At 34.7% G+C, this 25751-nt stretch overlaps 1 long non-coding RNA gene across 1 annotated transcript in view; it reads left to right on the forward strand.

The window, feature by feature from the left end:
• The first annotated feature begins 15143 nt into the window (after window positions 1–15143).
• The window catches only part of LOC309629833, a 42473-nt gene continuing 31865 nt past the window's right edge, over window positions 15144–25751 (forward strand). Inside the window, exon 1 of the long non-coding RNA XR_014245254.1 lies at window positions 15144–15468. This is a non-coding gene — a long non-coding RNA (uncharacterized lncRNA). The remainder of the gene's footprint in view (window positions 15469–25751) is intronic.

Below are 25751 nucleotides of genomic sequence, written 5' to 3' on the forward strand. Positions count from 1 at the left end.
AGATAATTTTGCTGTTTATAGAACTTCTGTTTCTTCTCTAAAACTCAGTTTTGATAAGCTTTATTTTTTATAATAAACATGTGTTCATGTGTGTGTGTCTGTGTGTCCAAATGTGTGGCATTTATTGCTATACATTTTATATTCAGAGTATATTCCTATATTCCTGACTGGAGAGAATTTCCATTCTGACTAGATGTTAATGAAAACTGAATCCTCCACTTATAATTTTACGTACCTGTTCATTGTAAAAATTTTTCATAGACTTCTTTCTGATTCTTTACTTGTCAAACCTTGTTTCTCCTCCACTCCTCACATTATTCTGATACTTGGCTCTGTAGGTCCTGTTCACATTGGAATATGGCCTTTGGCACTTCACTTTCATGGCACGTGATATCAGATATGTCTGAACAGTGTGCAGCAGATTTTCTATAAGTCATTCCTACACCATGAAAATATACGCAAAAAGGACACCAAGGCATCTAAATATAGCTTAGTAAATGTTAAATGTGCTTCCAACTCAAATTCTGCTATATCCCATAATAGCATGTAGCGGATCCAACATCACCCAACAAGAGGAAAAAAATGGTTAGAAGTGGGAAGAGAAACAGAGATCAATCTTAAAGTATGGTGGGTAAAATACCCTAGTTTTGCAAATTAAAAAAAAAAAATTGTGAATACATTGCTAGAACTACCTCTAGAACATTGGAAAAGTCAGGTGCAACTGAAAAAATTTGAAGCTTAAGCTTCACTTGTATCACAGAAAACTTGCCACTGAAATAAATCTGCAATTGTTATTTCATTCTATATGTTGATCCTATTTATTTTGGGGGAAAACACTTTTGGAAGCAATGAATTTAAGAAAACAGAAGAGTGAGTTTAATAATTATGCACTAAATATATTTTTTCTCAAGAAATTTGATGATGAAAGTATAATTAGTAATAATGGTATTAATAACCATGTAAAAACTAAAGGACATATATCTATTAAGGAAGAATCACCAAAGACTTCAAAATTAATAGAACTTCAAAGGAGAATGTGTTGGAAGCTGATGATTTAACAGAGAGCTGCAGGAAGCATTTTGACACATCACCCTGTAGAGCATGGCTTTCCATTTAGATCAAAGGATGCTCTACTGAGTACATTTTACTAAACTAGTCCATGGTTTTTGTGCTTTTACAAAAAGTGAAGCCATAGCTGTGAAGTGTTGGCTCTATTGGAAGAAGGGCTTTGCAAACACTTAAAATAGGGCCAGTGTCATCAGGTTCCAATAGAAAATCAATTTATTCTAATAATGGTTCCATCATTTCATACAGTTCATGTACTCAAAATAAAGCTTTCAAAGTTGACTTGGTCAAAGAGGAAACATTTGATATTATTATAATTTCTACTGAAAATTCATCTAAAAAATTCAGCATAGAAAAAAATACAAATTTTAAAGGAATTGTGCTCAAGATAATGTTATGTTATGAAACTCAATATAGCATACAATGTATATTAAATTGGTTGTAGTACATTAATCATTTACTATTGTATTTAGTAAAGACATAATAACCAATCAAAATAGGAGCCATAATTTTCAAAATGCACAAGTATGTGTAACATAGAAAAATAGAATATTTTAATTAGAAAAATTCTGCAGTATATTAGATATTGAATTTGAATGATATGTTTTAGGAGGTCAATATTCACATGGTCTTTTTGCTTCTTCTCATCAATACTTTACAAATATTTGGGGGTTTTGACAAGGTTTTTTTCTTGAATATTTTTTCTTATTGGAGTATAGTTTCTTTACAACGTTGTGTTAGTTTCTGCTGCACAATGAAGTGAATCAGCTATATGTATACATATATCCTCCTCCATCTTGGACCTCCTTCCCACCCCCACATCCCATCCATCTAGGTCATCACAGAGCACAGAGCTGACCTCCCAGTGCTATACAGCAGGATCCCACTAGCTATCAGTTTTACACATGGTATTGTGTATATGTCAATCCTAATCTCCCAATTCGTCCTACCCTCCCTTCCCACCCTGTGTCCACATGTCTGTTTTCTATGTCTGCATCTCTATCCCTGCCCTGCAAATAGGATCAGCTGTACCATTTTTCTAGATTTCACATATATATGTTAATATACAATATTTGTTTTTTATTGTTTCTGACTTACTTCACTCTGTATGACGGACACTAAGTCCATCCACATCTCTACAAATGACCCAATTTTGTTCCTTTTTATGGCTGATTAATGTGTTCCATTGTATATATGTACCACATCTTCTTTATCCATTCCTCTGTTGATGGACATGTAGGTTGCTTCCATGTCCTGGCTATTGTAAATAGTGCTGCAGTGAACATTGGGGTACATGTGTCTTTTTGAATTATGGTTTTCTCAGGATCTATGCCCAGTAGTGGGATTGCTGGGTCATATGGTAGTTCTATTTTTAGTATTTTAAGGAACCTCCATACTGTTCTCCATAGTGGCTGTGTCAATTTACATTCCCAGCAACAGTGCAAGAGGGTTCCCTTTTCTCCACACCCTCTCCATCATTAGATGTTTGTAGATTTGCTGATGATGGCCATTCTAACCAATGTGAGGTGATACCTCATTGTAGTTTTGATCTGCATTTCTCTAATAATTAGGGATGTTGAGCATCTTTTCATGTGCCTCTTGGTCATCTGTATGTCTTCTTTGGAGAAATGTCTATTTAGGTCTTCCACCCATTTTTCGATTGGGTTGTTTCTTTTTGTAACATTGAGCTGAATGAATTGGAGATTAATCCTTTGTCAGTTGCTTTGTTTGACAATATTTTCTCCCATTCTGAGGGTTGTCTTTTCGTCTCGTTTACATTTTCCTTTGCTGTGCAAAAGCTTTTAAGTTTCATTAGGTCCCATTTGTTTATTTTTGTTTTTATTTTCATTACTCTAGAGGGTGGGTCAAAAAAGATCTTGCTGTGATTTATGTCAAAGAGTGTTCTGCCTATGTTTTCCTCTAAGAGTTTTATAGCGTCTGGTCTTACATTTAGGTCTTTAATCCATTTTGAGTTTATTTTTGTGTATGGTGTTAAGAAGTGTTCTAATTTCATTCCTTTACATGTAGCTGTCCAGTTTTCCAGCACCATTTATTAAGAGACTGCTTTTCTCCATTGTATATTCTTGCCTCCTTTGTCCTAGATTAGGTGACTATAGGTGAGTGGGTTTATCTCTGGACTTTCTATCTTGTACCATTGGCTTATATTTCTGGTTTTTTTTTTTTTTCCATTACCATACTGTCTTGATTACTATAGCTTTGTACTATAGTCTGAAGTCAAGGAGCCTGATTCCTCCAGCTCCGTTTTTGTTTTTTTTTTAATATTTTCTCCCAGTCTGTGACTTGCTTATTCATTTCTTTAACACTAAGTTTTATTATTTTTAAACAGCTGTTAAAGTATAATGGACATACAATAAACTTTATATTTTTAGTGTACAATTTGATACGTTTGAACATATGCGTACACTCTTGAAAATACCACCACTCCTGAAATACTAAAGATGTCTATTACCACCAAAGTTTTCCATGTCTTCTTCTTTTTTTTTTTAACATCTTTATTGGAGTATAATTGCTTTACAATGCTGTGTTAGGTTCTGCTTTATAACAAAGTGAATCAGTTATACATATACATATGTCCCCATATCTCTTCCCTCTTGCATCTCCCTCCAACCCTCCCTATCCCACCCCTCTAGGTGGTCACAAAGCACCGAGCTGATCTCCCTGTGCTATGCAGTTGCTTCCCACTAGCTATCTATTTTACGTTTGGTAGTGTACATATGTCCATGCCACTCTTTCACCTTGTCACAGCTTACCCTTCCCCCTCCCCATATCCTCAAGTCCATTCTCTAGTAGGTCTGTGTCTTTATTCCTGTCTTACCACTAGGTTCTTCATGACCTTTTTTTCTTTTTTTCTTTTTCCTTAGATTCCATGTATATGTGTTAACATACTGTATTTGTTTTTCTCTTTCTGACTTACTTCACTCTGTATGACAGACTCTAACTCCATCCACCTCACTACAAATACCTCCATTTGGTTTCTTTTTATGGCTGAGTAATATTCCATTGTATATATGTGCCACATCTTCTTTATCCATTCATCCGATGATGGACACTTAGGTTGCTTCCATGTCCTGGCTATTGTAAATAGAGCTGCAATGAACATTTTGGTACATGACTCTTTTTGAATTATGGCTTTCTCAGGGTATATGCCCAGTAGTGGGATTGCTGGGTCGTATGGTAGTTCTATTTTTAGATTTTTAAGGAACCTCCATACTGTTCTCCATAGCAGCTGTATCAATTTACATTCCCACCAACAGTGCAAGAGTGTTCCCTTTTCTCCACACCCTCTCCAGCATTTATTGTTTCTAGATTTTTTGATGATGGCCATTCTGACCAGTCGGAGATGATATCTCATTGTAGTTTTGATTTGCATTTCTCTAATGATTAATGATGTTGAGCATTCTTTCATGTGTCTGTTGGCAATCTGTATATCTTCTTTGGAGAAATGTCTATTTAGGACTTCTGCCCATTTTTGGATTGGGGTGTTTGTTTTTTTGTTATTGCGCTGCATGAGCTGCTTGTAAATTTTGGAGATTAATCCTTTGTCAGTTGCTTCATTTGAAAATATTTTCTCCCATTCTGAGGGTTGTCTTTTGGTCTTGTTTATGGTTTTCTTTGCTGTGCAAAAGCTTTCAAGTTTCATTAGGTCCCATTTGTTTATTTTTGTTTTTACTTCCATTTCTCTAGGAGCTGGGTCAAAAAGGATCTTGCTGTGATTTATGTCAAAGAGTGTTCTGCCTGTGTTTTCCTCTAAGAGTTTGATAGTGTCTGGCCTTACATTTAAGTCTTTAATCCATTTTGAATTTACTTTTGTGTATGGTGTTAGGGAGTGTTCTAATTTCATACTTTTACATGTACCTGTCCAGTTTTCCCAGCACCACTTATTGAAGAGACTGTCTTTTCTCCACTATATATGCTTGCCTCCTTTATCAAAGATAAGGTGACCGTATGTGCATGGGTTTATATCTGGGCTTTCTATCCTGTTCCATTGATCTATATTTCTGTTTTTGTGCCAGTACCATACTGTCTTGATTACTGTAGCTTTGTAGTATAGTCTGAAGTCAGGGAGCCTCATTCCTCCAGCTCTGTTTTTCTTTCTCAAGGTTGCTTTTGGTATTCGCGGTCTTTTGTGTTTCCATACAAATTGTGAAATGTTTTGTTCTAGTTCTGTGAAAAATGCCAGTGGTAGTTTGATAGGGACTGCATTGGATCTGTAGATTGCTTTGGGTAGTAGAGTCATTTTCACAATGTTGATTCTTCCAATCCAAGAACATGGTATATCTCTCCATCTATTTGTGTCATCATTGATTTCTTTCATCAGTGTTTTATAGTTTTCTGAATACAGGTCTTTTGCCTCCTTAGGTAGGTTTATTCCTAGATATTTTATTCTTTTTGTTACAGTGGTAAATGGGGTTGTTTCCTTAATTTTTCATTCTTATCTTTTGTTGTTAGAGTATAGGAATGCAAGAGATTTAAAGATCAGAGCAAAAATAAATGAAATAGAAGCAAAGAAAACAATAGCAAAGATCAATAAAACTAAAAGCTGGTTCTTTGAGAAGACAAACAAAATTGATAAACCTTTAGCCAGACTCATTAAGAAATAAAGGGAGAGGATTCAAATCGATAAAATTAGAAATGAAAAAAGGAGAAATTACAACTGACACCACAGAAATACAACGGATCATCAGAGATTACTACAAGCAACTCTATCCCAATAAAATGGACAACCTGGAAGAAATGGACAAATTCTTAGAAAAACGCAACCTTGCAAGATTGAACAGAAAGAAATAGAAAATATAAACAGACCAATCACAAGTAATGAAATTGAAACTGTAATTAAAAATCTTCCAATAAACAGAAGTCCAGGATCAGACGGCTTCACAGGCAAATTCTGTCAAGCATTTAGAGAAGTGCTAACACCTGTCCTTCTCAAACTCTTCCAACATATAGCAGAAGAGGAACACTCCCAAACTCATTCTACGATGCCACCATCACCCTGATACCAAAACCAAACAAAGGTATCACATAAAAAGAAAATTACAGGTCAATATCACTGATGAACATAGACGTAAAAATCTTCAACAAAATACTAGCAAACAGAATCAAACAACACATTAAAAGAATCATACACCAGGATCAAATGAGATTTATGCCAGGGATGCAAGGATTCTTCAATATATGCTAATTAATCAATGTGATACACCACATTAACAAATTAAAAAATAAAAACCATATGATCATCTCAATAGATGCAGAAATAGCTTTTGACAAAATTCAACACCCATATATGATAAAAATTATCCAGAATGTGTGCATAGAGGGAACCTACCTCAACATAATAAAGGCCATATATGACAAACCCACAGCAAACATTGTTTTCAATGGTGAAAAACTGAAAGCATTTCCTCTAAGATCAGGAACAAGACAAGGATGTCCACTCTTGCCACTATTATTCAACATAGTTTTGGAAGTTTTAGCCACAGCAATCAGAGAAGAAAAAGAAATAAAATGAATCCAGATTGGAAAAGAAGAGGTAAAACTGTCACTGATTGCAGATGACCTGATACTATACATAGAAAATTCTAAATATGCCACCAGAAAACTACTAGAGCTAATCAATGAATTTGGTAAAGTTGCAGGATACAAAATTAATGCACAATTATTTTTTAATAAATGTAATTTTACAGTGGCATGGATATTTTCTTAATTTTCCTAAATTTGATTGCAGTTTGTTAAACATATGCAAAATTTTTGAAACAGACTATTCACTTTATGGAGCTTTAAAAAACTTAATCTTTTGTAGATTCTAGTGAAATGTAATTATTGGAAACAAAGTTTACAAATGGGAAGACCTTAAAATTTATCTCTGCAGAGCAGAGTGAAACCAAATTAAAAGATGATAGAACAGATTGTAGACAAGGTTTAATTTTGCAAATCTATAATTAAACTTTTGAATTTCTCAATATATTGAAAGAATCTTGATGGATCTACCACTCTTTACACATGGTTTTCAACCAAAGGCAATTTTGTCTCACAGAGAACATTTGGCTGTGCCTTGGAGGTGTTTTTGGTTGTTACAACTTGGATAGTGCAACTGCCATCTAGTGTGTAAAGGCTAAGTATGCAGCTAAACATCCTATGATGTACTTAACAGACCCCCATAAAAGAACTACTTTACAAAATATCAACTATACTGAGGTTGAGAAACTCTGTTTTTATTGGATAAATGTATCACCTATACCAGAATTGAGTGAAATTAAGGCCCAAATTTTGAAACATCTAGTGAACATTCAAAAGACTCATACAAAAAGACAACTTATTTGACAAATGTTATCCTATAAAAATATTTGTCAGAGACAAATTTTCAAATGGAAGGGTAAAGTTAGTAGCTCTGAAAATACTTAACACTGAACTGTTTTCACAATAATATGTAAAAATTAAAATTGTTATTTGTCTCCATTTTTGCAGTATTTTCTTTGAGCTTCAGTATATGTGTCTGATTATTTCATTAGGAAAAATACCTAGTCTTGGAATCAGAGTCATAGAGTATAGACATGTTCAGTTTCACCATATCCAGAGGTTTCTCTGGAGGGAAGTAGTCCCCTAAAGCTGATATATTTTCCCAAGTACCTTAGAGTTCCATCAAACGTCATTTTCTCCATATTATGACCACTCATAAGTGTGCCTGTTTTAATCTTCCGTTGTTAAGTTTCTGAAAGGCTAAAGTACAAGCCAGGTTTTCTAAATTCTAGTTTATTCCAAGTTGCTGACTCAGCATTTCTGCATCTGCAGATCTGGAAGTGAATTTAAATAACTAAAGGCTGATTCCATTTTATTACCTGCCACCTTACTCCATGACTATATAAGAAAACAGGATACTGACATGTTTATTCTACTGAAGGGTCTCTCCACCATAGACTTTCTTTAAAATCTTCCCTACGGTATACCATTAGCATTCTTCAAAATAACTCATTCAAAGTTAATTTGTATCATTTACATATATCTTTATTGATCCATTAGGCCTGTATTATCCAACACAGTAACCATTAGCTACATGTGGCTTTTGAGCACTTGAAATGTGCGTAGGCCAAATTGAGATGTCCTACTAATTATAAAACTAATACCAGTTTTCCAAGACTAAGAATGGAAAAAGAAATATAAAATATCTCAGTAAAGTTTTGTATTGATTACTTTATGAAATATTTGACATATAGTAATATATAATTTAAATTAATTTAATTTATTTTATTTTACTTTTTTAAAGATACCACTAGGAAAATTAAAATTACCTATGTGGCTTTTAGTATATTTTTATTGAACAATGATGTACTAATCTATGAAGTCCTACAGATTAGGGTCTAATGCCTCAGTCATCATTGTATTCCTCTTACCTCGTAGAGTAAATATCTAATTAAGTCATACATTGAATAAATTACATATAATATAATATGTAATGAGAGAAAGATATAAAATATGTCTATACTACAATCAAACCCAAATCATGGGTTTGTTGAAACATGTGAATACTAAAAATAAGAAGTTAGACTGTTATGTAGGGTCTTATGTAGAGTCTTAAAAAATAGTTTTGAGATTTATAAAAATGGTTAAACAACGGAATGGAACATGCACAGATGGAAAAGAAAAGGAATACAGTATATACTTTAAGATACTTGAGATCAAAAATTTTAAGCCAAATTTTAAAAAAATACTAAAAACTTTTTGAATTAATTAAAAATTAACCACTGTCTTCCAAACATACTGCCATATTTACATTTTATAGTATAAAGATAGGTAGTTTTCTATTTTTATTATCTAATTGATAATACAAATCATCCGTTTTAAATTATAGCCTCAGTGAGGGTCCTAAAGCTTCTTAGCCAGTGGGGTTTCTCTTAAGCTTTCGTCCACTCACTTGAAGTTGACTTCAAATCAAGAAATAAAGAAGAAAATAAGACTCCCTGTTGTGTTTCTCCCTACCCTCCTAGTCTTTAGCTCAGGCATTTTATTTGTGGGAATGAATCCCAGTTGCCTCAAGTTAAGGACTAACTGTGGGCAACACAATAAACTGAACCATATTGGCTAAAGTCAGCATGCCAGTATTGCCTACATACATTGCAAGTTTTACAGCAAAGGAGATTTACATTTTAGTTTGGAGTCTCTTGCTCCCAAAGCAAACACACAGTTCCTGTCAGGAACTCTGGCTCTGCAAGGAGATATTACTAAAAACAGCAGATCACAAAAGACAAGAATGTTTTAAAAAATGTGGTTCTACTGATATTCCTTGAGGGAGACTTGATAAGAGTAACTTAATCCATAAATGGGGGCTTTTATTTTTGTATCTGTGTAGAAGAGTTTGAGAGGGGAGGACAAAATAAAATTTCAGTTTGTATTATGTGACGGACACTATCCTACATGTGATCTAAGTTAATCTTTAGGACAATCCTATAAGTAATTGTTATCTCTATTTTATAAATAATACTACTGGGTGATCTTCTTGCCTTGATTATCCTCCTGTCTAATTTGAAACTCATCCTCCCTTCACATCCCCATTTCTTACAATAGTATTTTTGTCCTTGGGATAAAATCAGTGTTGTCTCCTAAAACTGAAGAAATGCATTTAACAGCATAAATACTTTTTCTACAGTCTTGTGCTTACTTTATTCCATCTTTCAATCATAGCAAATAGAACTGGCTTCCAGGAGACTCTCTCAGGGGATACTAGCTGACCCCTACCTTTCTGTTGAATGACTTTTCCACTGAAGAGTGGGTGACAGTGCTCCCACGGCCCCAAACTCCCTGTAATATTGTCTTGCTCCCTGTAACATTGGCCTGCTTCTATCATTTAGTGATTTTGACCAAGATCAGCTTTGACTAATTCTATCTTAGTAGTTTTTGTTTTGTTTTCAGTAATTTATTTACCAATCCCCCAAATAGATTAAGTTAACCAAATGGAACAATTTTGCTTAAAAACACAATCAAATTTCAGTGCGTATATAGGATTGCACATTAAGATAAGTGAAATGCATACCGAATTGAAGAGCTGGGTCAACTAAGTCAGAGGTCCGCGGCCTGTTAGGAGCCGGGCCGCACAGCAGGAGGTGAGTGGCAGGCGAGCGAGTGAAGCTTCATCTGCTGCCCCACATCGCTCCCCATCGCTCACGTTACCGCCTGAACCATCCCCCTGCGCCACCCCCTGTCCGTGGAAAAATTGTTTTCCATAAAACCATTCCCTGGTGCCAAAAAGGTTGGGGACCACTGAACTAAATGACACTGGGAAAATGGAGCTCATCCCTGGTTTGGTGCTGGTAATTGTATTAGCCAAAACCATCCAACGATGCATCTGGGAGGTGTTTAGTTAAAACTGTCACCAGATATTAGAATATCATTCTAAATGACCTTCAGGCTTCATTGCAACATATGTACGTATTTTAACTACATTTTTTTCTTTTTTTTCTTTCTTTTGTTGGTCTCTATTAATCTTCTGTTCCATTACTATGATGTTGAACAAATTACCCAACGTATATGAGTATCTGTTTTATTACTTCTAAAATAGGAATAATAATGACTTACAGGACCATTTGATAATTAATATCAGAATGAACATGTAGAGCCATGGTACTCTGTCAGTAATTGTTAGTTTTATTTCCCCATAAATACCAGTTGCCATGCTTTTTCCATCCTACAACTCACAATTTCTAATTTACATTCATTCTTCAGTTTATACATAGGAACACATGAATCTGTTCACAAGGTTATTTCCTTGTTCCAACAAGAAATATTTTAGTATGCATATGTGCTAGCAAAGGGGCATTTCTCAATATATGAAGATCATATATTCTTCATCTATGTACATATAATATTGGTCAACATTTACCATACCCAGCATAAAGCATAATATTTCCATCTTCAATTATATTAAGTCAACATTCAGCCTCCTTATATAGAGAGTTTACGTTTCTCCATGGATAAAAGGTTAAAACATGACAATAATTGACAAAACTAGATTAGTGATATTAGACAGTAGTATGGCCATAGTATTTAAAAGTGTGGTTCTGATGTCAGAACGAAGATCTAGATCCAAACCCTGTGTAAACCATTTGGTAGCTATATGATATTGACAGATTGCTTTACAACTTTAAGCCTTAGTTTTCTCAACTGTAAAATGGAGCTAATTATATCAATAACAACAACTATAATTTATGAATTGGTTATCACATGCCAAGCACTCATTTAATTCTCACAACAATCTTAATAGTACATGTTATTATCGTTTCCATTTTACTGATAACTAATACATAGAGAGGTAGATAATAGTGTCACAAAGTTCATCATTGATAGATCAGAAAATAGAGCATGTGCATCTGACTCCAGAGGCAATCCAATTATAACCACTCTGTTGATTCCTATTGCGTTGGATTGATTGGCTTAGCACACAGTCTGGTACAGAGTAAAAACTCCATGTATAATAATACCAATCAGATTGTAATTAGCACCATCAATGTAATGATAGGATTGTGTAAAGAGCAAAAAAAAATCAGAATGAGGAAAAACTGCTACAAGTTCGTAGCATGGAAACAGTATAACAAAGCAAAGATGAATAGAAATGGCATTTTATTAGATTATATACAAATCAGCTCTGAGTCTTTCTGTTGAACTATACTGGGTTGTAAACTGCAGAGTAGGACCAAGTTTTATCGTATCCAGATCTATTATTTTACTCAGATCTTTCATTTTTTAAGCATAATCACCCCTCCCCACACTCAGCTCTGAAAAATATACCTTATACCTTTCCCCCATATTATAGCCACTTATATTAAATTAGTCACAAAATATTTAATTGTATTTCCAAAGTCTGAGAATAATTTAAGAAATTGTAATACTCCCTTGTTTTTTTTAGTGTTAATAACATTGTCTTCATATTAGAAGTCTTTGTACCAAACTAACAGTGAAATATGCAATTTACCTGAAAAAGAATTATCAGAATGACATTTAAGTTTTCCTGCAGATGCAAGAAATCCCATACTTCATTAACACACAAAAGAGAACATATAATCAGCTTCCGAGTGAACAGCTCCAATAATATTAAATAATTCCCTGGATCATAATTCAGTGGAAGTACAATGGAACTATAATTCACATTTTAAAATCTCAGATAACCTCCTACTTCTACATGAAAGTGTCATGTAAACCAGCCTCATTGTTAATAAACAGCAAAGCCAGAGGTCCCCAACTGTGTGAGTTTTACTGGGAGGCTCAGCATCCTCATGTCGTATTTTAAAATCAGTCTTTTACATTTTTTTCTTCTCTCAAAAAGCTTAACAATAGAGAATGTGTGAAAATGATTCTCACCTTCCACATGATGTTCCTTATTAATGTACTATATAGACATAATGGTTGAACACTGTTATCAAGCTGATGTCTAGGCACTAGAAAACTTCTTCTGGACACAGGCATTCTTAAAAATTTGCTAAGAAACTTTACATTACTTTAGGCCCTATGCACAGAATTTCTACATCACCTGCCTTTACCTAAACTACCGTCATACCCTGAAAAGTCACTGTCTGCTACAGTGACTGGTTTTGAGTAATTTTGCACACTCTTCCAGTTTGCAAGGAACAGAATCGTTCCATTTTTTTCTAGAAATGTAGGTTAAGACTATGGATAGCTATGGAAACTTGAGCCTTTGGTTAAGTCTCATAGAGTCTGTAATATCATTATAACACACAGCAATAGTTCTAGCATGTTAATAACAGTTCTACTGATTAACTTCGGAAGAACAATAGTTGTTGTTCCTCCAGAAACGTGAAATCCCTTATTGCAAACTTAGTACTCCACCATTAAAATGACTCAACATGCATATCCTTTTTTAAAAAAAAATTTTGCCTGCCCCGAGCGAATGCAGGATCTTAGTTCCCTGACCAGGGATTGAACCCGTGCCCCCTGCAGTGGAAGTGTGGAGTCTTAACCACTGGACTGCCAGGGAAGTCCAACAGGCATATCCTAGAGCCTACTTACTTGTGTGCAAATACAGGTTTAAGCTACTCACTCTTGAGGATGTGGTGAAGGCAATTCCCTTCAGAAGGAATGTGAAACTGCAGAACACAAACAAAATAGACCCCTTCCTAGACCACTGCCAACCTCTGACACCTTAATTCTAAAATATTTTTATATTTCTATATATGTCTATATTTCTAATATGACATAATGTGTCCATTCCAATTCATTATGTTATCTGTTCATACATAGTAATTCTAGTAAATGAGAATTTTTAAATATCTTATGGTATAAAAATTAATGGCCTTAAAGATTATCTCTCATTGACAAACAACAAGACTGTTAAAATATAAAAGTGCCTTGCTAAAAATTATGGAAATACAGAAACAATCTTCTTGATGGCATGAAAATGTTCATTATTCCAAATCAGATTTACTTTGCTCCACTATAAATCTTACAGTTTCAATTTCCTCCTGCTTACTCTTTCCCTTCTCAGCAAGCCAACAGAATATAATTGAAAAGCCATAGCACTAAGTCTCAAAAGTTCACTTGCTCTATAGGTTCTCGTGAAAAAAAAAAAAGAATAAATTTGAAGATATTTAAATTGCTTCCTTTAGTGAAAAGGAACATTTGCTTTCTTACCCACTACAATTTTTTACAGGTTACATTGAATAAAATTGTTCATTAATTTATTTCTATATTAAACACCATGAGATTACTGAGATAATTAGAGGAATAAATTAAGATAGTTCCTGCTATTACAACTAAAGTTTAATAAAAGAATGTGTCAAGTTTTTATTTTTATTTTTTTAGGGAGAATATTGTAGGCAAAACATATGTATAACCAAAAATATGTTACATTTTGGAAGGTATCATATTTTTCCTTGAACAAGAACTGTAAATTATCCTTTATAAACATAGTATACAGTAAAATAGTCTACTTTTTCCCCCAGACATTAAATTTGTAGAAATAAAAGGCATAGTAATTAATGGTCCTCTTTCTCATCATCTTTTTCAGTAAAGGTGTGTAAATCAATTTAAGCTGATATTTCTTCTAAATGATTGGGTCTTTCAGTAGAGTTTTTCTTAGTTTAAAAGACTCATCTCTTATTGAGTAATGTAGGGGTCACCTATTTTGAACACATGCTCCCTACACCTCCTTGAGCTCATTAATTAGAGATTTCTCACCTTTAGTTTGCAGTTAAATAGAAATGTAGTAAGTGGTATAGAAAACATCTCTCCTTAATATTTTCATGGACAATCTTTGTATAAAGATTAGAGACATCGTTTTGGTGCATTGCTTCTGGGAGGTTCATCGTTCATTATGTGTATAGTGTAATAGTTCTCAAACATTGTGGCGTGGGGAAGAGGAGGTAGGGAATTCCTCTCCAAAATATCTATGTTCATGCCCTTATGCCCACAGAGTATCTCATAATGCTGTAATCATGATGAGGAAGCTGGGGATCAGTGTATTTTGATCAAGCTTCCCAGGTAATTTTAAAATGCTGCCCAGCAAACTTCTCCTGAAAATGTCAACCAAAAGAACCACGAACGTAAAGAGGCAAAAAGATAGTTTATTTGGGGTCTTAGAATTGCAATTTGGGGATCACAGATTTCAGAGGAGCCCAGAATAGTGCCCCACTGGAGGAATATTGATAGGGGTTTTTATGGGAAAAAAAGAGGAAGGTCATGCAGACTTACATGGTTGTTTTCCAAGAATTTTGGATCGGAGGGTAAATTTGTTCTATACACACGACTGGTTTATCAAGCACATCTCATTGGTTCCTAGGGAAAAGTATGGTTTCCTTAGTTCAGAAAACGTACAGTTCTCAGGATTGTTCTTTCCCTTTGGCAACTCAGCTAATATTCAGCAATTTTAACTTGGTGTGTTCAATGAAAGTCCAGTATGGGCAGCAAACAAGAAGATCCTTGGGTCACATCTCAGTCATTCCTGACATAGATCTTTTCACCAGAACCACAGCCTTGATTATGAATTATATGAGACAACATTTACATAAGAAAACTATTAACAAACTGACAGATGTTGGTAGTGGCATGGTCAAAGTCTAATCTCTTACTTAGGAGAAAGTCGTGTGCTCAGCTACTTCCTAGGCTCTGTGGTATCTTGGAGTGGCCATATGACAGAGTTTTGCAAATGTAACTTAGAGTTGTGGGTGTGGTCAGGGAAAGTTTTTGTGTTCCTGACAAAAAGGGACAGGTGCAGCCATCACATATTTATGTTCTTGTTATTTTCTTCCTGTCTGATTTCTGAAATGCAGGGAGGATTCCTGGAGGCTGGAACAGCCGTCTTCTGACAAATGTGTATGGCAGAGAAGAGAGAAGGAGCTGTCAAGCCAGCACTGAAGCTTTCACTTGCAGATTGCCTTTTAAGTAAGGAAAATATGGTCCTTCTTTGTTTAAGACCTTATCAGGTTTTTCTTATGTGCACCTAAGTATATTTCTGAGTAATACACCAACAAAATGTTTTTATATCCTTGAAGGATCACACCATAATTCCACTTCATATCAAAATATTGTCAATAGAGTTTATTCCTCGTATATTCTTCACAGTCCTTTTTTTTTTAATATCCATTTCCCATGCCAGCTGCCTTTATTTGATTTTACTCCACTTAGGTCTTCATTGATGTTTCTTTACAACTAATTGCCTGCTACAGTACTGTTAAGGGGCAGAAGTGAAATGCACAATGATAGCTGAGTCATGTCTACACCTGTAGTCAATAAGGGAAGGCCCAATTAACCTGGAAAACTCTAGATTCCTGAAGATTTTTCTTTGACTGAGGCAGAAATATATTCGGTTATCCATGATTGTTAATGACCATCGACATGCTGGAAACACACGGTTTTGAGTACTTTTGGTGGGTGAGGAAATAGGCTGAATGAATAAGGGCTCCCCAAAGACGTCTACATCCTCATCCCTGCAACCTGTGAAAGGGTTCTGTAGGTGTGATTAGGTTAAGGATTCTGAGGTGGGGAGGCTGGGGTTACCCAGCTGTACTCAATGCAATCACAAGGTCTTTGTAAATAGGAGGGAGGAGAAAGGGGGTTGGAAGGAGCAAGAAAGTGGCTTCTCCCATAGAGCCTCCTGAAGAAATCAGCCCTGCTGATACCTTGATTTTAGCCCTGTAAGTTTCATTTTGGATTTTTGACCTTCAGAACTGAAAGATAATACTTTGTGTTTTGTAAGCCACTCAGTTTGTGCTAACTTGTTACAGCAGCCATAGGAAACCGATAGCAGTGGGGGCTGCGTGGGGGGAGAGTATCCAATACAGGAAGAACATTGTATCCTTGTATCATTTAATCCCAAACAGTGTATATTTTTCTATATATATAATTTTATTGACAGGTGCTAATGGGTAACAACAAAAATCATTTCTGAGTTATATAATGTTCATTTATTATCCATACATCTGTTGGTTCAAATAACATTTGTTTCAAACACCTGTCTCCCAAATGCAATTTGCTGAAATAAATATTGTGTTTGGAAGACATACTGGGAAAATCTCTTTTGAGGCTTAATCTCATTTAGCCTTTTTATATATATTCACCAGGTTTTTGTCTAAATTTGTAAAAGTATCAGGTTTAAAATACAAATACACTTGTTACACTAATATAAGATTTTGTTTGAACATTGACTGCTTGCAATTGATTGGTTAATGTCAATACAAAGTGTGGCTGTGAATCAACCAGGCACGTTTATTGGTGCCTAACAAGAACAAACTCTACACACAGGGTTCTTGAGGCACATTGTTATGATTGTATATTCTCTCCAGTAAAACTAAGGCCACTTTGGCAGGCAGCTGACAGAGAGGTTGTCTTTCCTCTGACTGGAGGAAAATAAAAATTCTAGGATAACCCTCAGGCAGGGAGAATGAGCTCCACTTCCCTTTTCTCCCTGTGACCATGGCCCAGCTGTAGTTACATGAGGCTGTGGAGTGTGCCCTTTTCCTGGGCCCCTCCCCTCAATGCCTGCCTTGAACACTCTTTTCAAAACAGCTGAATTGACATCCGGGCCCTCACACAAACTCACTTAAAGAGTACAGTCAACCAATACATGTACACAGGTGATAAAAATATGGAAGAAACATGAAAGAATACCTACTAAAGAAATGATTCAAATTATTCAGGAAATATCGTATAAAGGTAATTACAGTCAGATTTTAATGGAGATAAAGACATAGATTAGCAAGTACTATTGATCAGAAAGGTAATGGTTATTTGGTGTTAACCAGAAGTAGAAAAGGCATGCATAAGGATAGAGAGAAAAACAAAAATATGTCTCAAAAAATTTACTTGGAAGAACTTTGCTTTTCTAGTTTTTTAAATATTAAGAAGTTTATTGTTTTTATTATCACCACAGTATTTAGGGGTGTGTGTGTGTATAATCAAGATAGCATAGTTTAATGGTAAAGAATGAAAATTCTGGAGGCAGACTGCCTGGGTTTGTTTCCTAGTTACTACTAACTAGCTGCCCATCCTTTGGCAATCACTTAACCTCTCTGTGCCTCAGTTTCTTCGTCTATAATATGGAGATCCTAATAGTGCCTACCTCACAGGATTATTATATAGATGACCTAAATTAATATTTATAATATTTATAAACTCAAAATGGATTAAAGACCTAAATGTAAGACCAGACACTATAAAACTCTTAGAGGAAAACACAGGCAGAACACTCTTTGACATAAATCACAGCAAGATCTTTTTTGACCCACTTCCTAGAGTAATGAAAATAAAAACAAAAATAAACAAATGGGACCTAATGAAACTTAAAAGCTTTTGCACAGCAAAGGAAAACATAAACAATGAAAAGACAACCCTCAGAATGGGAGAAAATATTTGCACATGAAGCAACTGTAAAGTATTAATCTCCAAAATATACAAGCAGCTCATGCAGCTCAGTATCACAAAAACAAACAACCCAATCCAAAAATGGGCAGAAGACCTCAATAGACATTTCTCCAAAGAAGCTATACCAATTGCCAACAAATACATGAAAGGATGCTCAACATCACTAATCATTAGAGAAATGCAAATCAAAACTACAATGAGATATCACCTCACACTGGTCAGAATTGCCATCATCAAAAAATCTACAAACAATAAATGCTGGAGAGGGTGTGGAGAAAAGGGAACCCTCTTGCACTTTTGGTGGGAATGTAAATTGATACAGCCACTATGGAGAACAGTGTGGAGGTTCCTTAAAAAACTAAAAATAGAACTACCATATGATCCAGCAATCCCACTCCTGGGCCTTTACTTGGAGAAAGCCATAATTTCAAAAGATACATGCACCCCAATGTTCATTGTAGCGCTTAGCCAGGACATGGAAACAACCTAAATATCCATCAACAGAGGAATGGATAAAGAAGATGTGGTACATATATACAATGGACTATTACTCAGCCATGAAAAGTAATGAAATTTTGCCTTTTGCAGAGACGTGGATGGACCTAGAGACTGTCATACAGAGTGAAGTAAGTCAGAAAAAGAAAAATATTGTATACTAACACACATATTTGTGGAATCTAGAAAAATGGTACAGATGAACATATTTGCAAAGCAGAAATAGGAACACAGATGTAGATAAGAAAAATATGGACACCAAAGGGAGAAGGAGGAAATGGGATGAATTGGGAGATTTGGATTGACATATATACACTACTATGTATAAAATAGATAACTAATGAGAACCTACTCTATAGCACAGGGAACTCTACTCAATGTCTGTGATGACCTAAATGGGAAGGAAATCCAAAAGAGAGGGGATATATGTATACATATAGCTGATTTACTTCACTGTACAGCAGAAACTAACACAATATTGTAAAGCAACTATACCCCAATAAAAAAATTAAAAACTTTATAAAATACTTAAAAGGTTACTGACACACTGAGCACTATATATATATGTGTGTGTGTTTCTTAAATGGATTTGTATAATTTTTTGAGCATTTTTAAAAGGAAAGGTTACTTTTTCTCAATATACTTCTACTGTTTTATTAAGATGTACTCCAAAATATATTTCCATTTAAAAGGAGAAAATAAGAACCAATAAGTGTATATTATCCCTAATCAAACTAAATATTAATCATAATAAACTTTTATTATAAACTTAGCTAACTTTTGAAATTTGATAAATTGAAACTTTAAGATTTATTATTAGAAGTAACTATGGATGATATACTATAATTAAATCAAAAGCCAATTAAGATTCATAGGTCTTTTCACTTTCAATAATGCTAAAAACTGCAAGTTTATGTCAGAGCTTCTAGTGCATTCTTCAGTTCTGAATACCCTGCAAATGTAGATTTTATTTAAAGGAACAAAGAACTAGCAGATGTATGAAGAACCAGCAGCTAAACAATACTGTCTGTGAATTTCATGAACTTATTTGGTTTAAATTTGTGCCCATTAACTAGAATGTGCTCTTCGACTTTGATTTTAAAAAGTGTGACAGGTGAGAAATCCAGACTGTTTCCTTTATACCAGTTTGAGATGCTGAAATGAGAAGTGGCATTTGGAATAAGTTCAGTGTCATGACCCCTTTCAGGATACAATTTATTGCTCTGTGAATGCACATGTGAATAATATTAAGCAAGCTAAAACCATGCCTCCATAAATATGTCTACCCAGAAAAAGAAGAGCAATGAACAAAAACTGCTAGCATACTCTAATCCTTATGTATATGACTCAAAGGAATGGTGGATATATGGAAAAGTCAAATGAGGGAAAGTCAAATGAAAAAGAGCAATATATTTGCCAAACTGAGTAAAGCCAAGTATAATACATTAATACTAACTCTCAGTTTCTGTTTTGTCAAGAACAATATTGTTCCAGAATAGATTTTTGTAGGAAGAGCTTGCAAATACATCAAAGTATAGTTACTTTAATAAGCAAATTGTAGAACAGTATGCAGATGATCCCATTAGTTTGAAAAAAAAAAGACACATATATGCTTGTGTGTGAACAAAATAGTATTTTTAAATATAAAATAAATAGGTGAAACTTGAAAAACCTACTAAAAGGAAGGAAATGATAAATACAAAATTTATTTTATACCTGGAAGCTGGGGGATGGGCACAGGTTTATGTCCTTCTAGGATCAGGTAGTGAATGAAGAGGTGTTCATTATGTTAACATGCTTTAAAAATTACATAACTGTTACAGTATTATTTTGTATGTTTCAAATATTCTTCTTAGTAGTTAAAAGACTGAACTTTCACCTCTGGAAAGAAGTAGATGCACTTTTCCCTATTCCTCCCCCTAAGTAGAACTAAAATCACTGTGCGTTATACATAAAACAGACATATGGAAACTCTGAAAGGCAGAGAGAAAAGGCATACCAGCGAGGGACCTCAGGATCTGGGGAACAAAATGATGGTGAGTCCTCTGGGTTTTCACTTTTCTTCATATATCCTAGCCTCAATGTTAGAGAAACCAGCAATCTGGAAATACCAGTGGGCTAAAAAGCCCCCAAAAGACTGGTGTGTTTAGCCAAAGGAAAAGGAAGAATAGGTCTGGCAAGACACAAAACTTCCAGGCAGTAACTACTCTATTCCAGCCAAAACACCACAGAAAAAATCATGGCCCCACATCCACCAGCAAAGGCTGAATAAAGAGCCTAGACTTTCTCTCTTGTAAGACTGTTAAAGGCTTGTCACACACTCACATGTGAGCACACACACACAGACACGCATCTGTGGTGCATGAAGGCCAAGTGTGGAACTAGGACTATCATCCCTGCTGGTTGTCAAAAAGCCTCCTTCCATTTTCAGTGCCATGGAGACTAGGTGGGGAGCTTGGAGTTCCACTCTCACCTGGCAATAACAGTCCTCCTGGATGGTGTCAGAAGAGGCCCAGTGGAGGGTTAGGGCTTTCACCACTGCCTGGGAGTAATGGGGCTACCACTCACCATGTCAATGGACATAACACCGAAAGCAGTAAAGAGGCATTCCTACCCTTCTCAACCAGGGAGATATCAGTGGAGGCCAAGGTGGGAGCTTCCACCAGCAGTAATGTGCTCAAGGAAGAAACTTGGACTTCCCCCACATCTATCAGTAATGAGACCACCTGCATGGTCTTTTTTCACCGACATGGTACCAGAAGAGACTTGATAAAATGGAATCTTTAAATAAGAGGCAGAATCTTACAACATAATTCCCACAATATCCAGGATTCAATTGAAAATTACTCATCATTATAAGAACGAGGAAAAACCTAACCTGAATGAGAGAAAAATTATCCACAGATGCCAAGACCCAGACGACACAGACACTTCAATGAGCAATTACACACACTTGAAATAAATGAAAAAATAGGAGGTCTCAACAAATAGATTCTAATAATGAAATATTTTTATTTAGACAATTTTATATGGTAAATTTTATAAATATTTGGTATATAGACTGGAAAGCTAATTACCTTCTTTTAAGTTCTTAATATAAAGTATCTTTAATTTGCCACAATGACCTTGATGTAGGTATCATTATTTCAACATTGAGAATTCAACTTTTGAATGGGTGAGCAGCTTGCCTAAATTACACAGCTGGCCAGTTGCTAGATGTTTAAATATTTACCACTGTGGGATTTAAATTCTAGGGTTTGTCAACTACTCAAGTTGCTTTATCATTAATGATGTTGGAAACATTGTTTACTACATCACACACACACACATACCTCTTCTTGAGGAACTGTAAAATTTATATTATAATTTATACTTAGAAAAGTAATTTTCCCTCATCTTATGGACAGTATGAATTATATAATTTATATTGCTTCCAAATTAACTTTGTGACTTTGTACAGAAAAAAATAATCCAGATCCTAATAAGAACTCTCACTTTAAAATTGTTAAATACTACAGTATGAGTTTTGTGTACCAACTGGCTCTCTAGTTCCTCTTCAGAAAGTTGACTTTAATTCTCCATCATTCAGGTGTTATATCACCTATCTATCTAATCTATTTAATTTATTCTGTTGCAAATACTTGAGTCACATTAAAGACTTTTGTAGGATAGTGGCAGAGAATAAATGAATATGTTCAAACCAGTTAGCTTTAATGTCTGCTATGGACTAATCTATAGTACAACATTATATACTTAAATAAATTAATCCCTAATTTTAAAGAGTACCCTTGATTTTCTCTTAATTATTTATTTCCCTTTTTAACCTCTATACACTTGACTTCAAGAACGTGAAAGTGTTTTTTACTCAACTGCTTAAAAGTATGAAAAGCTCTTGCTATAAATTCAGTTCTCTTGAACAAATGACTTCTTTCTAGATTTTTATTTACATGGGGATAAAAACTGAAAACTGAAAGAACATTATGCAGAGACAACGTAGCAGGGACAGCTATGGTTCTCCAACACTCACTCTCCACTTTCATAGATACAGTGTTTCATAGATACAGTATTCCAAATCTTACCAGTATACATGGCTGTCCAGGATAAAGACTACATTTCCCAGCATGATTTGCAGCTAGGTCTGCGTCATGTTTGGGTCATTGGGATGAGAGCAGATGTGGTTTTTGAAATGTCCAGGTTGTGTCCTTAAAGGGAAAGAGCATGTCTTTCCTTCCCTACTCTTTTATCAGATTTCTGGACCACGTTCTTTGTGGTGGAGACATTTTAGGTCATGTGGACAAAGTATCCGCTTTGGGGATTATAATGACACAATACGGAAGGATGCTGTATTCTAGTCAATGTTGTGTAGTATGTCAAAATACCATACTTCTAGGGTCTAAACTGTCATATCAGATAGAAATCATTTATATGGTTTATGATAATGCTATTTGGAATCCCTGTTCAATGAAGTTAAAGCTATGTGCTAAATAATCTATGAAGAGACTCTTCAATTTCTACTCAAAAATGTTTTAACCTTTTTTCCATAGCAAGGGTGCAAAATTTCGTTCCAAATGACATAAGTAGAGGTTTAAATAATGATACTAAGATATTTTTCTTTACATTTTCACCTTAAATCATGAAAAACAATCTGTTTCATTTTGATGTGATTTATTTAGCGTCATTAATTAAAGTCTGAAAACTTGAATTTGGTTAGTGATGGAACACAAAGATTGTGAAATTTATTTGCAGAGTTTAATAGGCAAAAAAAATATATATATATTTTACTTCACTTCTCCATTAGTGAGAACTCCTTTTTGCCATATTTTTTATACCAAGTCATATTCTTAATACACATACTGTGGATCTTTTACGCATGAATTGTTCAATAGATTCAAAAGAAACATTTGAAATAAAATAGCTTCTTTACTTTTCTAATTTGTCATTGCCAAGCTTGACCAACTTTCTACTTTTAGTTAAATTTATCTACCAGGCTTTATCTAAGGTAAATTATTCCTGGTAACCCATAATCAGAATAAGCACTGGACGACTAGGAGGAATTTTGCAGGAAACAGGTATAAATTGTTTTATGATTTTTGAGTTGCAAGATTTATGGCATTTATTCAATTTAAATCAAACTTGGCTCTGAGCTTCCACTTGCAAAGGTTAGTGAGAAGTCCACAGTATGTGTCCTTTTGGTATTCTCTTTCCCTTAGTTTATACTAGGATCCTGGGGCTTATACAACAACAAAGTAAAATGGGGGAGGATCTACTGACTTGAGGTAAACGTTAGTCCCTGTTGAGTTACTTTTTGTCCAAGATCATATAGTATTTTCCATGAGAAGGACTCTTTTGGTGACATCAATTTCTTGTACAGATAAGATTCACTAACCTTCGCTATAGCTCATGTAACAAAATTGGAAAGAATATTAAATGATTTTGAAATTCTTTAGTGGGATTTTGAATTGAAGACAATTACAAATGTTTAATTATTTTCCTGTGTAGTTACTTAGTGATATAGATAAATGCTTCAAATTCTTCCCTTGCATCAGTCTTTAAACTTTGTCAAAAGTTTTGTTTTGTTATATTTTCACATGCCTACTGTATGGGGGCAGGGTGGAAGAAAATAACCAGCTCTGAAAGTCAGGGTATGGACAAAAAGTGGAGTGCTCATTTCTTTTTCAAAATCAATTGGTCATCTGTGCTTACATTTTCCTACTTGGGAATATAGGCTCCTGCTGAATTTCCCATTTTCATTAGCACAGCACTAAAGTAATATTAAAGTGATCTTATGGGATAATGAGAACCATCTTCTCTTGTCGATCTAATAGATTGTTTGTGAAATGTGTTCAATAACCAGCTTTATTGTGAGGAGATATTGTAGATGAAATATATGTAGAAAATAATGTCACTTTTTCACAGTCAAATGGGATACTTTCTTAAATAACAGAATTACACTTAAAGGATTTGCCAAGGAGACACCATACTGTGTCCTTTCTTCTCTTGAACTAAGTATCTGATCAACATATTACCAATCGTATACATTCACACATATGCACTTGTGTACTGCACATATAGTTGAAAGCATACTTGCCTTAAAAAACATGTTTGATGTTTGTTTCTGTCAAATATCACTCTTTATTTACCCTTCCCATAACCTGTCTACTTCTTGCAGTAAAGTCAAGTCTTGCTACTTCTACTTCATTTTCTGGCATCAACTTGCTTATACTAGTAATGTTTACTACTACTAGGTTTCCCAGAAATTGAGGTTAATATAATATAATGAATATTGTTGGGAGATTCTAGCTTTAATTATTATTGTCCACATACCTAAAGGACTTCTAGATAGGGAAAACCCTTAGTCAAGTGATAAGAAACCAGATCTTGGCAAAATTAAGATCTTGGGCAATAGCCTGTGAGGAGTCTTGCACGGCCCATTCCATTGGATATTGTAAGTTTCTCACTTTAAAATATGCAAAGAAGGCTTCTCTCTCTACCACACTAATGAACTCTGCTATCAAGGGTTTACATGACTTCCTAGATGCTGAACCAAGTGGACCCTGTGGACCACTTCTTCCAATATACAGTTACCTGACAAAGCCACTGTTGCTCTTTAGTCTTACCCCCTCTACCCTCATTTTATTTGTTTTTACTTATCTCCCAAACATTTATATTTTTCAAGGGTTCCATTCTCAGCCTTATCTTCTGTCTGTTGTAATGGAAATTAAACCAATTATATAAATATCATGACTTCAGCTTCCATCTCTGCCCCCATTATTACTCAGTTTAGTTAGATAGCCCTCTACCCTTCTCCTGACCTCTAGTTCTTCCTTCTCCTCCTCTTTATTCACTTTCTTTCCTTTTCTTTTTCTCCTTCACTTTCTCCTCCTCCTTCTATCTGTGTTACAATGTTTAATTCTGATTATTGCACATTCCTGTGATTCAAAGTGTCCTTATTTAATACCTTATACATGGTATGAAGAACATTTTATGATTTTACCTTGCCTACTTCATCCCCTGGCTCTATCCTTTCCTATTGCTCTGCACACATATGTTCGTAAGTTCTGCCAACTTTATTATTGGATGTCCCCTAAACACAATATTAGATAAAGCCTTCTGGTTTCTATCCTTGTTTGTTCATTCATACATTCAAATTATATTTTATAAACACAAATTACATATGGGGCTTTATTATTATTGCTGAATATACAAAAATTATTAAAATAACATGAAATCTTTGCCTTTGAAGAGCACTCATTTTAGTTATGGAGACAGAACATAAACGAAATTTAATAACAGTTTTATGTTAGAAGATA

Source organism: Balaenoptera borealis, assembly GCF_965194805.1.
Source record: "Balaenoptera borealis genome assembly, chromosome: 5".
In the NCBI taxonomy this organism is placed as follows: domain Eukaryota; kingdom Metazoa; phylum Chordata; class Mammalia; order Artiodactyla; family Balaenopteridae; genus Balaenoptera; species Balaenoptera borealis.